Genomic DNA, 13,492 nt, shown 5'->3' with positions numbered 1-13,492 from the left:
ACCCCCCAGTGGATGGGTAGTTCCCCACGCCTTTCAGCTGGGGGGGGGGGGGGGGGGGGACGCGTGTGAGACCGGCCTCACGGCGTGGCCCTCTCCATCATCCAGCCAACCTGCAACCACCCTCAAGACCCAACATCCCCGACTGCGGCCGCCCCAGCCACCCCCGATCCACGGGCCGGCCATAGACTTCACAGACTCACCACTCTACCACGCATGCCCAACCGAGGGAGCGGGAACCTTCGAGCCAGAGGCGCCAGCCCAGTCACACCTCGGGTCGCCTTCCCCGGGAGGACTCAATCGGCCACCAGGCCCCTGGGGAGCAGGCGCCTCCCCTACCGAGCGTCTGGGGTCCCTCCCAGACCCACCTGAAAAGACCAAGAAGTGAGCGGCAGGAAATCCCGCCGAACCCCCTCCGTCATCCCAGTCCCCCCTCTGCGAGCACTCCGGACTTCAAAGAACCAGCGGAGTATAACAAGGGGTGCCGGAGAAACAAGGACAGAGAAGACCTGGAACCATCTGAGCCTGCTGACGCTGTCGCGGCTCCTGAACGCTGAAGTCACCTGGGCCTGCTGAGAGACTCGCGGTGCTCCCCTTGAGGACGACTCGATAAGAGATCGCCCAGAGACACGACACCCTCCAGCTCGAGGATTGTGAGCTTCCGCAGGGTATTTCGCAGAGACACTATCTTGAAAGACTGTCCCGCTACCCCCATTCCCCACGACTGAATTGTGGTACGTTGTGCCACTGCTGTACTATTTGCCTTTTGGGTCATAAAGATCCCTGAAATCATCGATAAAAGAACTTATCGTCCTACAAAGAATACGTGTGGTGTCCCTCTGTTCACAGTGCAGCTCAGGGTGTGCGCGCCTGGGTCGGCTTACTTGGGAGAGGTGGGTCAAAGGGGTGGGCAAGACGTGTTCGAACCCCCTTCCGGCGGACGCCTTTCCAACAAAATAAAAGCAGGTTTATTATCGATTTATTTTTCTTTCCTGGCCGAGTATTGGGGGCAGGGTCTCAGGATGGCCAAACTGACATGCTCCCTGAGCGGTCTCTAACCCGAGCTGCATTGCCAGGTTGGAGACAGAAGGCGCAGGCTCCCAGTCTCTGAGAGCGCAAATCATGGGTGCTCAGGCCAATCCTGATGCTGCTTTCATGCTACCAGCAGCATCAGTGCAGCATTAGGATTGGCTGCAAGGGAGTCTGGGGGCATGTGCTGCAGTGGAACCAGAAGAGAGGCAATGCAGTGGACATTCAGTTCAGGACTTTTTTGTTTAGTTATTGTTGTCAACCCCCACGTTCCCGGACACCAGCTGTGACTGCATTTTTTGCACAGTGGAGTGCTATAGTGTAGTAAAGTGGAGGGACATAGGCTGTTGTTCAGTGGAGTACAGTGTGACGGAGTAGAGTACAGTGAAGTGGCATGGAGCAGAGTTGGGTAGAGTGTAATAGCGTGGAGTGGGGAAGAATGGACTGTCAGAGTGGGAATAATTTAAAGTGGAGTAGCATAGAGCGGAGTCCCATACCGTGGAGTAGCATAATGTGGAGTAGCGTAGCGTGGAGTGGCATATAGAGTGGAATACAGTGGAGTGGAGTGACGTACATTGGAGTGACAGTGGAATAGCGTAAAATTAGGTGGAATAGCATAAAGTGGAGAAGCTGAGAGTGGAATGGTGTACATTGGAGTGGCGAAGTCTGGAGTGGTTTAGAGTGTGATAGTGTATAGTGAAGTGTGTTGGAGCGGAGTGGCGTACATTGGAAATGTGTAGAGTGGAGTGGCCTAGACTTGAGTGGCATAGACTGGAGTGGCTGAGATGAATAGTGTAGACTGTGGTAGTGTAGAGTGGATTTGCGTTCCATGGAATATCGGTGACAGGAGTGGCATACAATGGAGTGCCAGAGACTGGAGTGTCTTAGAATGGAGTGCCATAGTGTATAAAAAGTAAAGTGGAGTGGAGTGGGCTAGTGGAGTGGGGTAGAGTGGTGTAAAGTGGAGCGTGGCATCTGAAACAGGTGCAGCATGAAAGCAGGTGAATGGATGTAGAGGTAATGTTGGAGGAATATAAATGAAATGGTGTACATGGTAATTTTTGGTAGTAGGTGTAAATAGTTTAAGTAATGTTAAACTTATGAGTCTTAAAATGCTTAGTTATATATTGTGGCCCAGTATACCACAGTATATGCCGATGCAAAGCCACAATATGATTGGCAAATGGCTGTCTTTTAAAAAAGATAAAAGGTAGCCACGTAGGGGTCTGGGTTAAGGCCTTAGCTATAGTTAAGTAGTATGTTTTATTATCGTTCCCTACCTATTATCAATTTATTAAAATAGTTTTTCCTATATATTTTGAAACATTTATCGGAGAAATCCACATGTACCTACCTACAAAGTACTGCGTTGCATGTATAAAAATGTAAAAATACGATGTAGTACTCCATATTGGGCAAAATAGTGCAGTACAGTTCATTTATAATTTTGTAATGCAGTAATTTGTAGATATTACTGCAGTACCATGTAGACTTCTCTGTAAAGAATAAAATATGCAAAACATTGAATACACTGTAGTTCGCCAAGTTTGTGAAATATAGCATAATACAATGTATATAAAGTGCATTATTTATATTTATTTTTTAAGTACTGCTGTACTCTAACTTTTTTAACTATATAAAAACTAATAAATGATTTTCTCTTCCCATTAACACTTTAACAAAGTGGTAATAGGTAGGAAAAACATAAAACCCAATACTTGCCTATATCTAAGGCCCCAACCCAGAACACAGCCAAAGTGTAATTGACACAACATGGCTGCCTTTACCTTTTGTAAAGGCGGTCATTAGCCAAATCACATAATGCTTTGCCATCACTATGTTTCGCTGTACTTTTGCAAAATAACGCAAAAGTTTGCGAAACTACAACTGCCTGGTTATCACCGAGTTAATATAGCCTTATAGCCTGCCGTAGCGGGCTATATCGGCTATTAAAGGCCCGCTGCAGCGTTAAAGGCCCAAGCCGAAGGAGGGGGACTTTAACAAAGCAGAGGGACTTTAAAAGCCGGTATAGGCCTGCTACGAAGGGCTATAAGGCTATTAGAACATTCTGCCACTAGAGGGCAGAATGTTCTAACAAATAAAACGAAGACCTTCAGGGAGCGCAAGGGGATTCAAATCCCCTCAGGCTCCCTGAAGCCTTTGTTCGCAGCCAGAGCTGTGAACAAAGAAGCATTGGAATGTTGGCGCTCCGGGGTTATACCAGCTATTATAAGCCCTGAGCACTCCATGGTTTTCTATGGAGCTTCCAACATTCCAATGTTCTAAAATGCCTTATAACTTTAAAAATAGTTATCCATGCTACCAAAAAGGATCACCTGCTAGCCATAATGTTTCTTACCAAATTGAAAAGAGATTAAACTGCCCGTTTGTCCGCTAAGCAGGAGTACAAAGCCTATGAAAAGTACATAAGGGGGGGGGGGGGGGGGTTGGGGTTTTAACATGTTATGTGGCCCCATTTTTTCTTTGAACTTTGTTGACCAATAACTGCAAAATCGCATCGATCATCAATGTATAAAAAGCAATAAGTCTGCAAACTTTCATGGAAATTAGTGAAACAATCTTAAAATTAATGTCACAAATCTGAGGAATCCCTCTCTCTGGGAATACTAACATTAACTACAGAGTGACTACTACCATTCTGGAAAGTTTCAGGGTGATTCGTCAAGCAGGGGGCCAAGAAAAAGGGGGGGGCCCCAAAACGTGTTTTCCCTGTGCAATTAACCATACGGATTTTAGACACAACTGCAGCCCGAACCGCTGAACGGAATTGCACCAAATTTGGCATAAAGCTACACCGTGGTCCAGACAGAGTGCTTTTTGCAATTTGGTGTAAATCGGTTCAGTAGTTTTGGAGTTATTAAAGTAAAGATGTTTATCTAGAAACACGGAGGGTCTGTGGATCATAAAGTTCTTGTGCGGAGATCTGACTGGCTGCCAACAATTCAACCAGGAAGTGTTGGCAACCTTCTTGGGATGCAAACTTGACAGAGTCCCAAGAAAATCCGACAAAAAAACTAAGCGGGTGGTCCTATAGGCCTGGTAGTGGGGTCCCACAGGGAAACGGTCTCCTGCACTTGTTTTTTATTAGGCCCACCCGAGTGGGCCAGGTGCCGGGAGATAATTTCTATGAAAATAATTGGTAATGTGGCTGTGCTTCTGGCCCAGGAGACCGCCACCTCCACAGAGCACGGGCGATGTCTAAAAGGGGAGAGGGGCTGCGCAACCCCCCTCCAGAGTCGCTTTTGGCCCTGGGGACCACCACCTACCCTGGGGAAAAGGCCAATATATACAAAGAGAGGGGCTGCTTCCCATCCCAGACAGATTACACATATACGCCATCCAAGAGAGGTGTCAGCAGAGAGACCAGTCCCTCATACACCCCACTATAAACACCCGTCATGCAACAGAGATAGTTTACATAAAAGACCACTCCCTGTCTAATCCCTAGTATGCAAACCTGTAATGCTGGAGAGAGCCCACTCTCTCACCATACTCTACTAGGACACCTGTGATCTGAGAGAGGTCCCACCAGAGGGCAAGCCCCTCCACACATCCTTTTATACACACCCATCATGGAACAGAGATTGTTCACATAAAAGGCTACTCACTGTCTACACCCTACTATGTACACCTGTAACGTTGGTGAGGGGTATTAGAGAGGCCACACACACTCCTATGAGGTCACTCCCTCCCGATACCCCCTTACTTCTGTTGTCCGAGAGCAGTCTCAGTGTAAAGGTCAGTCCCTTCCCCAGACTATACTACGTACACCCATCTTTCCATAGAGGTCTTTCGGTGGAGAGGCCAGTTTCTTTTCAAACCCTACTATGCATTCAGATTTCTATGGACAAAGGTTTCAACAGAGAGGCAAGTTAGTCCCAACACGCGGATATGGACACCCGTTACCCTAAGGAGCAGCCTCATTGGAGAGGTATGTTTCTCCCAACACCCCATTACGTACAATTGTCATCCAAGAGAGGGGTCTAGTGGAGGGGCCAGTCCATATCCACACCTTACCATACACCCATCATGCAAGGGAGTTAGCTCGTATAAAAGGCCACTCACTGTCTTCACCCTAGCATGCACACTGGTAATGTTGCAGAGAGGTGTTAGCAGAGAGGCCAACTCCTCGGCATACCCTTCTACAGACACCTGGGATTCATGAAGGGTCTCAGCGGAGAGACAAGTCCCTCCACACACCCCCCTGCATACACCCATCATATCAGAAAGAGGTCTCAAGTGTGTTAAAAAAGACCAGTTTCTTTTTTTAAATCTGTAGAAATATACTGGGAAAAACACAAACGTTATAGTTCGGTGAATATGTCAGTGACAACATTAATTTAAAAAACAAAAAAAAAAAAACACAAATTCACCAGCTATAGTTAACCGAGCCAAATGGAATTTGAGCACCAGCCATGCACTACTAATGATCTCACATATTACTTAACTCATGACATGTTGTCAACACTGATTAGACCATCCATAGTTTACATATTGCCAGGTAGCTACCACATTAACTTTCCTACTTAATTTTGTACAGCCTATGTCCAGGTACTGGGTGTCATTGTTTACAGATGTGCTTCAGATGCATCATAGATGTGTAGAGGTATTAAACAGGTTATAAATCATTGTATTGAAGAGTAACTCTGTGTGCAGATCACAGTTGACGAGTTCTGTCCAGTATGTTCCACAGAGGGTTTTATAGCTCTACACAAAATGTTTCCAAAGGAAAAAAGATTCTACATAGTACATACTATTATTAGAAGCGATGAGCTATTAGACAACATCGTCTCAGTTTGATAATTTCTACATAACAAAGTAGACTATGTGCACCAGGTATAAACCGATGTACTTGTTAATCTTTAGAAGATGGTGCTATCTCTTAAGTATTCAGCACAATATGAAGGCTGAAGGTAGTATGACCTGTAGCATCATGGTTAATTTAAGTAAATAGTGTCTCTTTTGACAAGTTGTGCTTAGAGTGTTTTCTGTTCTTAGTAGATACTTTATTACTCTTTGGTATATTTTTCATTAGTGTTTAATGGTCTGCAAACTGTGTGGTACAGAGTAAACTCTCTCCATAGATAAAACATTGTTTAAAGTAACAGCTTTTCTACTCGTATCAACTTAATTTTTCAATTTAGATTCGGTGACTGGGAGACATTTGATACAGATAAAGGCTATCCATAGTAGGGGATTACTTTTGCAAGAGACGTTGATAATCTTGAGGGACTTGGCTTTCTATGAAAAACTTGTATACAGCTTGAACACCGTGTGTAACAAGGGTTTCACATATGTCCGTGGTTGATTCTTAATGTGAACCAGGCTACCTGTGAAGTGTATGGTATAGGGTCAATGTTTCACATAATCTAGGATTGTCGCACCCAATGGAATCGTACATGTCATCACAATGATGCTTCATATTATTCGGAGCTATTTTAAGGCCTCTAATGCCTTATAGAGCATTGTTATCAAAGAAGTTTGCATGCTATCGTCTGTGACGTCAGAATTAATTTGAGATGGTCATCAGTGATGTCAGAAATTAGGTCATAGAACATGTCAAGAGTGATGCAATATGCGAGGTCATAAGCAGCGTATGGCGGGCGCATGTTCTAGTTAGATTTGCTAACTATAACCGGTGAATTTCTGTAGGTTTTTTTTATTTACTTTTTTAGTTTAAAACGTTAATGTCATTACTAAGTTATTCATATAACTATAACGTTACTTTAACCAAGAGGTTTATGAAAGGTTCCTTTACTCATTAATAAAAAGTAAAAATAAAAAACAATTCGGTAAATGATGCAACACTGCCATCTACTGCTGTTAAAATTAAATTATATCTGAAGATATGCCCACAGAAGACGAGGAGTGGGTACAGATGGACTTTAAGGCTATAAACTCAATGGAAGGGTAGACATTGTGAGAGGGCTGCATCCGAGAATGGGCGGGGGAGGGGGGATCCTAAGTATAAAAGTATCACACCCTAGGAAAGAGCACAGGAATTGAGGTCCTCTGTGCATTTGGTGGTGCACCCCTCCTCGGTCAGATAGAACTTGGAACTGGAACAAGTCAAGAGCTTTCACTCTTATATAGGTGCAGCGTACTGGAGATATGTATTCTCAGTATGTACTTTCAGGACCATTTGGGGCTGTTCTCCTTTCGTTTGTCCTTCAAAGGCAGCTTCAAAACACACTTTGTCTTGAGTGATGCTCTTCAAAACAGGGCCATCTCTAGGTTGGAGCACCCACAACAGAGGGTCCAAGAGTTGAGCGCAATCTGCAGGGGGCCATCATATCAACACCTGACAGTGATCAGGAAGAGACACAAGGCTGTCCCTCCTCAAAAGACCCTTCACATGCTGATAACAGGAACTGAAGTCCATCCACCAAATAGAACTTTGTAGGAACATTAATCAGCAGCCCTTGTGTCTCAGTTTCTAACGGGGTAGTACTCTTTTTTCCACCTTCAGGAAATGGAGGTTCCCTCCAACCAGTCGCAGTAATGTCAAGCAGTACACTTCCACTATGCACAATACTCTTCCATCTTATGGACAGAGACAAGCCAGGACATCCAAAATGGAACCCACAAGCCTGTGCCACGCTGGTTCACTCATGCCAACTTATAAAATGTGGTTTGATCATCACACACACATACATCCATGCTCTCAGGAGCTTGTGCTAGGAATCCGGGTTCATTAATTGCTATGAAAATCATTTTACAAGTGGGAAGTAGGCACTCACTTCTGTGACAAAGGTAAACAGGGCTGGTCATGCTAAGATCTCTTCAAAACACAGTATGCTGGGCCACCACTTTGCCATACGCATGAGCTTGTGATGGAACAGTAGTCCTCTGCCACTATCTAGGGTACCGCTGGTGTGCCTCTGAAGGTCCAGGACAAAGCTGGAATGATCTCTGCTCATAAGGCAGGCCTAGGCCTTCACACACGTGGGATTAGGGAGGATAGTACCATGAATCCAAAAACTGAGATACCAGAGAGTCACAGATGATCACACTGAACAGGAGCCACAATTGTATGCCATTAATGGGGCAATCCTGTCCCAACACAGTGGATATTTTGAAAGTAAAGCTCCATTAAAGAGGGACACAGCTATAAGATGGGATGAGCTTGACTGCTCTGTACTGGGCCTTGGTACTTCTTGTGCTGGATAAGACCACATTGACACAGAGCCGAGTCCAGCATCATGGATGGTGCAGAAGATATAAACTAGAGAGAACATTGGGCCCACCTTTGTGATCCCCGCAGTGTCCAAAATATCCACATTGTGCCAAATGAAGATGTCCAACGTTGCAATGATTGTGGCAATGGGCCTTGATGGCAACCAAACATTGGGGCGAGTGGAGCTCCACCATGAGCATGGCAGAGCCATTTGGTTTTGGCGCCTTCGCAGGCACCATTCTCCCTACAAGTGACACGCAGATCCCATTTCATGGTTCTCTGTGTGGAAAGAGGCCTAGTCTCCTTGCTCTGTGTGTGGACTCTAAGAGAACCCCTATTTTCGTCTATGGGAGTCTCCATTCCTCACAGACATGCTGGGATCTTTCCATGGGTGGGCCCATCTTAGTATGGGCACATCCCATCCTATGGACACATACCTTAGCCCCATATACAACTTCCATCTCACAATGGATACCTTCCAGGTATCTGCCACATTCACTGCGTACATCACGCATTTACAGCATCACATCACCTTTCCTCATTAGCCTACCTGGTCTAACCATGTGCACCTCCAAGCTCTGTATTTTTTCATGTTTTGCCAGAACGACTTTTCTACTCCACTTACAGTTCACTTTCACATAGGCACTGTCCAATGTTACCTTGGTCAAGATCTATTTCCCCCCGCACCCCATCCACCTTTCTTCCAAAGAACCTCTGCTGGCGCTACGGGCCAATGCCTTCCTTCGCGCTGCAACCCATCTCCCCTGCCACTTGCCAGAAAATCATGATCACAACATCCCCACTTGACCCAGTACTCACCTTGGTTTGGATTCCACATCTCGGAGGATCTTTATTGGGCCTGAAAAGATATAAAAAAGTGTTTTAGAATTAGTTGGTAGCTGGAGTACATCTTCTAATACCTAATGTAGGCCATGTGGTCTTGTGTATAGGATTATTCCATGTTTCAGGGCTAAACCAGGTTGCATATCCAGGTCTGCCCTTACAGAGATCTGTTGGATCTGTGGTCTACCCAGTTGGTCCCTTCAAGCGAGGCTGCGGCCACAGTCAGTCCAAGGCTCTGCCGCCCTAGCCCGCTCAGCCAGTCATTCTATCATGCTCTTATAAGACCCGTTTAGCCTCTCCCCACCATAACGTACACCATAAGGGCTAAATGACACTCCGAGCACAGCCACCTTTGTCCTCCCAGGCTTTTAGGGCCATGCCTCAAATAAACTATCACTCCCAAGCTTGTCACAATCAGTCAAGTGAGATCCAGTCATGAGTCTTGCTTCCATCACAGTGACCCCATTACCTAATCAGGCAATTCTAGTTATGGACTGACGTCACGGCCCAATGAAGCAGAGTCTTCCAGATATACTACCAGCAATGTAATGTAAACCGAGTTTGCTGGTTCACAAATTGCTATGCAATTGTCTTACATTGAATTGACATGTACAGTGCCATATGCCTATGTGTAGGCCAATAAGAATGGGACAGGACGCAGGGAGTGGCCTTTGAGTGAGGACTGTGTACTGAAGGCTTTTGACCATAGCTAAAGGCACTGCATTCATCTACACACAGAATCCACACAGTCGCCGTGGTTTGGGTGCAAGGGAGCTCGGATAATGCCCTCAGTGCTCTGAGGAAGTGGAAGTTGGGTGGAGTCAGACCACCCTGCAGCTGGGCTCCCTGGCCCGGCTTTGGAGGTTTGGTGAATGCGAGAAGAGGTTGGCAAGAGGCCAGTCCTGAGCATAAGGCCCACCAGCCACAGCCAAAGTGCAGGTCATGCACACTTAGAAGGAATGGGTACAGTGCTTGGCCAGGCCGGCACCCAGGAGAAGCATCCAAACACTGTCCCGCAGGCGCTGGGTAGCAGGTGGGATTGGGCTCGGTCTGTGCCCAGTGGGGAAGAGTACTGGTCACTGGGCAAGGTTGTGGCCAGCAAGTACAGGAGTCCGAGTCAGGAGCAGCGGGCACATTATTAGGCCAAAGGCCATGCCCTGATCCAAGCAGATACGGACTACAAGAGTATGTGTAGGGAGTTGTTAAAGCAGGTCATGAAACTCTAAAACGTCACTGAAATTCTGTTGCTAGTTAATATTTGGGTTGGCAACCAAAGTCTGGAACTAAAATTCTACACAAAACTAAAAAAAGAAAAATTATTATAAAAACCTGGAGTTAAAGGGGTATTATCATCCAACCCGTTTAAAACACTGACATTGTCCATTTAGGGTTAGCTCCCCGGCCATACTGAGCCGAACCACCACATATTGGTTGCTCATGCCCTCACACGACCTCAGCAATGAAATCACCTCTGGCTTTGCATGCAACTCTAATCTAGCATTACATAAACCATAAATCATTGTGCTAATTCAAATAGGTTTGCTGAAAGAGAAAAACACAATTTTTATGGTGTAAAATAACTGCAGGGATCTCTACATGTTGGCTTTGATAGAGCAGCCTTACCAATGCATTTAATGCGTTTACGCATATCCCTTGCTTGCGGATATAACTACAGCAGCCCCGGGCCTTCGCGGGGGAAGGGGCAGCCGTGGTCCTAGGCCCCCTTGCTCAGGGCCCTGGGCTGCCACTGCTGAATGAATGTATACATCACATTCATTCGCGACTAGGAAGGTAACGTCGGACACCACGAGGTGGCGCCATATACTAGTAAGTTACCCGAGCCCGGCAAAAGCCTCCCAGTGGCCAGCAGCAGTCTATTTTCAGTAACATTTCTGTGGCGGCTTCTAGATGTTAACAGCGGCACTGCAGCCTTTGCAATTGTTGGTAATAGCCTTTAATGTTTGTTACGACATGCAGAACTTGTGAAAGAATCGGCTAGTCTTAAAGCTTCATAATATAAAAGAAATTGTATTGTTAGCAATGTCAAGAAGGATGTATTTCGGGATGGTCCTTAGGCAATACTTAGGTCGAAAGACCGCTTTAGCACCACCACGTAGAAATGATTGAAGTGCATCTTTCAAGAAGTGGTCTACTTAGTCTAAATTAGCTCTCTGAACCTACACAGATGGTGGCAACAATCTTTACTTTGTGGGTCAATGGTTCTGTTGTTACTAAGGGGCTGATTACGATGAAACAGCCGCCGGCAGCCTGCCGGTGGCGGTTTTACTGGCAGCCTGCCAGTGGCAGATTTACCGGCATCGCGAGGCAACTCTCCGCCCGTCATATTACAATGGAGGGCAGTGTGCTAGCGGATGCAAAGTCCGTCCACCAAAGGCATTTGTTACGATTGCCTGGAGGACCCGCACGCATCCATAGAATGGTGGCGGTGCCTAGCAGGCACCATCCACCAAATTGCGATGCTGGATCCCAGCCAGCCTTTCCATTGCAGTGAAACCACCATGGAAAGCCTGGTGGGGATTGTGACGGGCCCCCCTTGTGTTGGAGGAGGTAGGTGTACATTAGGGGGGCTGGGGGGGTACCAACCCCCCTACATTTCCATGCATCAGGTAGCAGGCACAGCGTGGTGTCTGACACAGTGCAGGGAAACGCATGCCATACTTTAGCATTGTGGCAGTGCTGCAGCTAGCAGCACCCGCCGTAATGTTAAAAATGAAAGATGCGACCACCACGGTGGCGGTCGCATCGTAATCGGACTTGCGGGACCGCAGTCTTACAGGCGGGCGGTCCCAGTCTCCGCATCGATGGCAGACAGACATAAGTCCATCCGCCATCGTAATCACCCCCTAAGTTAGTCTGTAAACATCTATACAGCTGGATCTACTCCAGGAAAACTGTGGTAGACCTCAAGCCCACACAATAAAATCCTGGTGAATCCACTCAGCCTTCCGTCCATAAAAAGATCGCTATAATGCGTATCATTGACTTGGCCGACAATAAACATTTGCCATTTCGGGCACAGACGGCCTAACGGGTGCACGTTTGTTTTATAATTGCACACCATGTGATACGCCTTTAGTTAGGCTCGTCAGTTTGCACTCTGAATCGTTGCACCCAAGTGAAAGCACCAGGGTGTTCTGTCGTGTATGCTCAGACGGGTGGGTTTGAGCGTGTTTGCATCTTTACTGTATCGTGCACCTAGGAACTGAGGCCAGGCTTCCAACTGGTTTTTGCCCGGATCCTCCAGGTGGCCATACAACGCATTGCATCATAGCTTGAACCTATCCAAACACAAAGGATTATTTCTGGGCCCAACCTGCATGTGCCTGGTATCGGATGAAAATACTGAACCCTTTCCCTACAGGGTTACCCCTACAAGTCTTCTCTTGTAAGGAAGGACGTCAGACTGAAGCAGAGAACGTGGAATTTAGTAAACATGTCCCTCCCTCCCTGGTGTGCTTCCACAGAGATATAATAAATGCAAAGCGGGTGTGAAACCCCTTCGGGAACATTAGGTCCAGAGGTTTGCAGCGCTGTTCCCCTCAGACATGCAACTATACAGATATAGTGACCCCAGCCCCTACCAACTGGTCCCTCCCAAGGGTCTGTTTGCTTCCTTGGTCATACTAGCAGACAGGCAATAAGCTGCACACCAGCCAGCACTGACAGGCAAGGACACCGGGATTTCAGGTAGGGTGACCAACCGTCCGTAATTTTCACAGACTGTCCGTGAATTTACCACAATGTCCGTTGTCCGTGAAGGAAGTTTCCACGGATGGCTTTTGTCCGTAATTTTAGCACTTGTGCTTAAGGACAATTATTCCGAAGTTGAGATGGCTCAGCAGAAGGGAGGAGTCTCCAGTGAGGCGATTCAGCGGGAGGGGCAGCCAGGGGGCTGCAAGTAGTTAATCTGCGCATGTGGAGGCTGCTTGAATGCGAGATGGGTGTGAATTGCTAGAGTTCATTTTACTCTGCCTGAAGTGAAAGATGTCTTCTTTCTGTAACTGCAAATGCGGAGGCCTATCTCGAAATGTTTGATATATTTGCTCGCTGCCCATGCCCCCCCAACCCTCCCCCCCTTCATTGATCTCTCTGACTTGCTTCTTGTGGCTATCTTGAGTTTCTCGGTTTGGATGTCCTACTTTAAATAAAGCAATGCAGTGATATGTCTTGAACGTGCATGTAAGAAGGCATGCTCTCTCACAGAGGTTTTATACTAAGGCAAGCAAAAAAAAGCTCCATTGTTTTGAAAGCAAGTCACAAGCATAACAGATTAGGACACATACACAATTTTGAAACATCGGAGATGCGACCGGTAAGGGCTGCTTTTTTTTAATATATATATCTCAACAGAACCCCTCAGAAGAAAGAGCAGAGGCCACAGCAGGGGTAAGTAGGGAGGCTTCT

At 46.6% G+C, this 13,492-nt stretch overlaps 1 protein-coding gene across 1 annotated transcript in view; it reads right to left on the bottom strand.

Annotated features, from left to right (window-relative positions):
* LOC146861105 (uncharacterized) overlaps positions 1-13,492 on the bottom strand; it is a 97,905-nt gene that overhangs the window by 26,886 nt on the left and 57,527 nt on the right. The window contains exon 2 of the mRNA XM_085645167.1: positions 9,044-9,083. The gene's annotated coding sequence lies outside the window, so the exon portion shown is untranslated. The remainder of the gene's footprint in view (positions 1-9,043; positions 9,084-13,492) is intronic.

This window comes from Triturus cristatus, chromosome 3_1 (genome assembly GCF_964204655.1).
Source record: "Triturus cristatus chromosome 3_1, aTriCri1.1, whole genome shotgun sequence".
In the NCBI taxonomy this organism is placed as follows: domain Eukaryota; kingdom Metazoa; phylum Chordata; class Amphibia; order Caudata; family Salamandridae; genus Triturus; species Triturus cristatus.
This window is presented reverse-complemented; position numbering and strand designations above follow the sequence as displayed.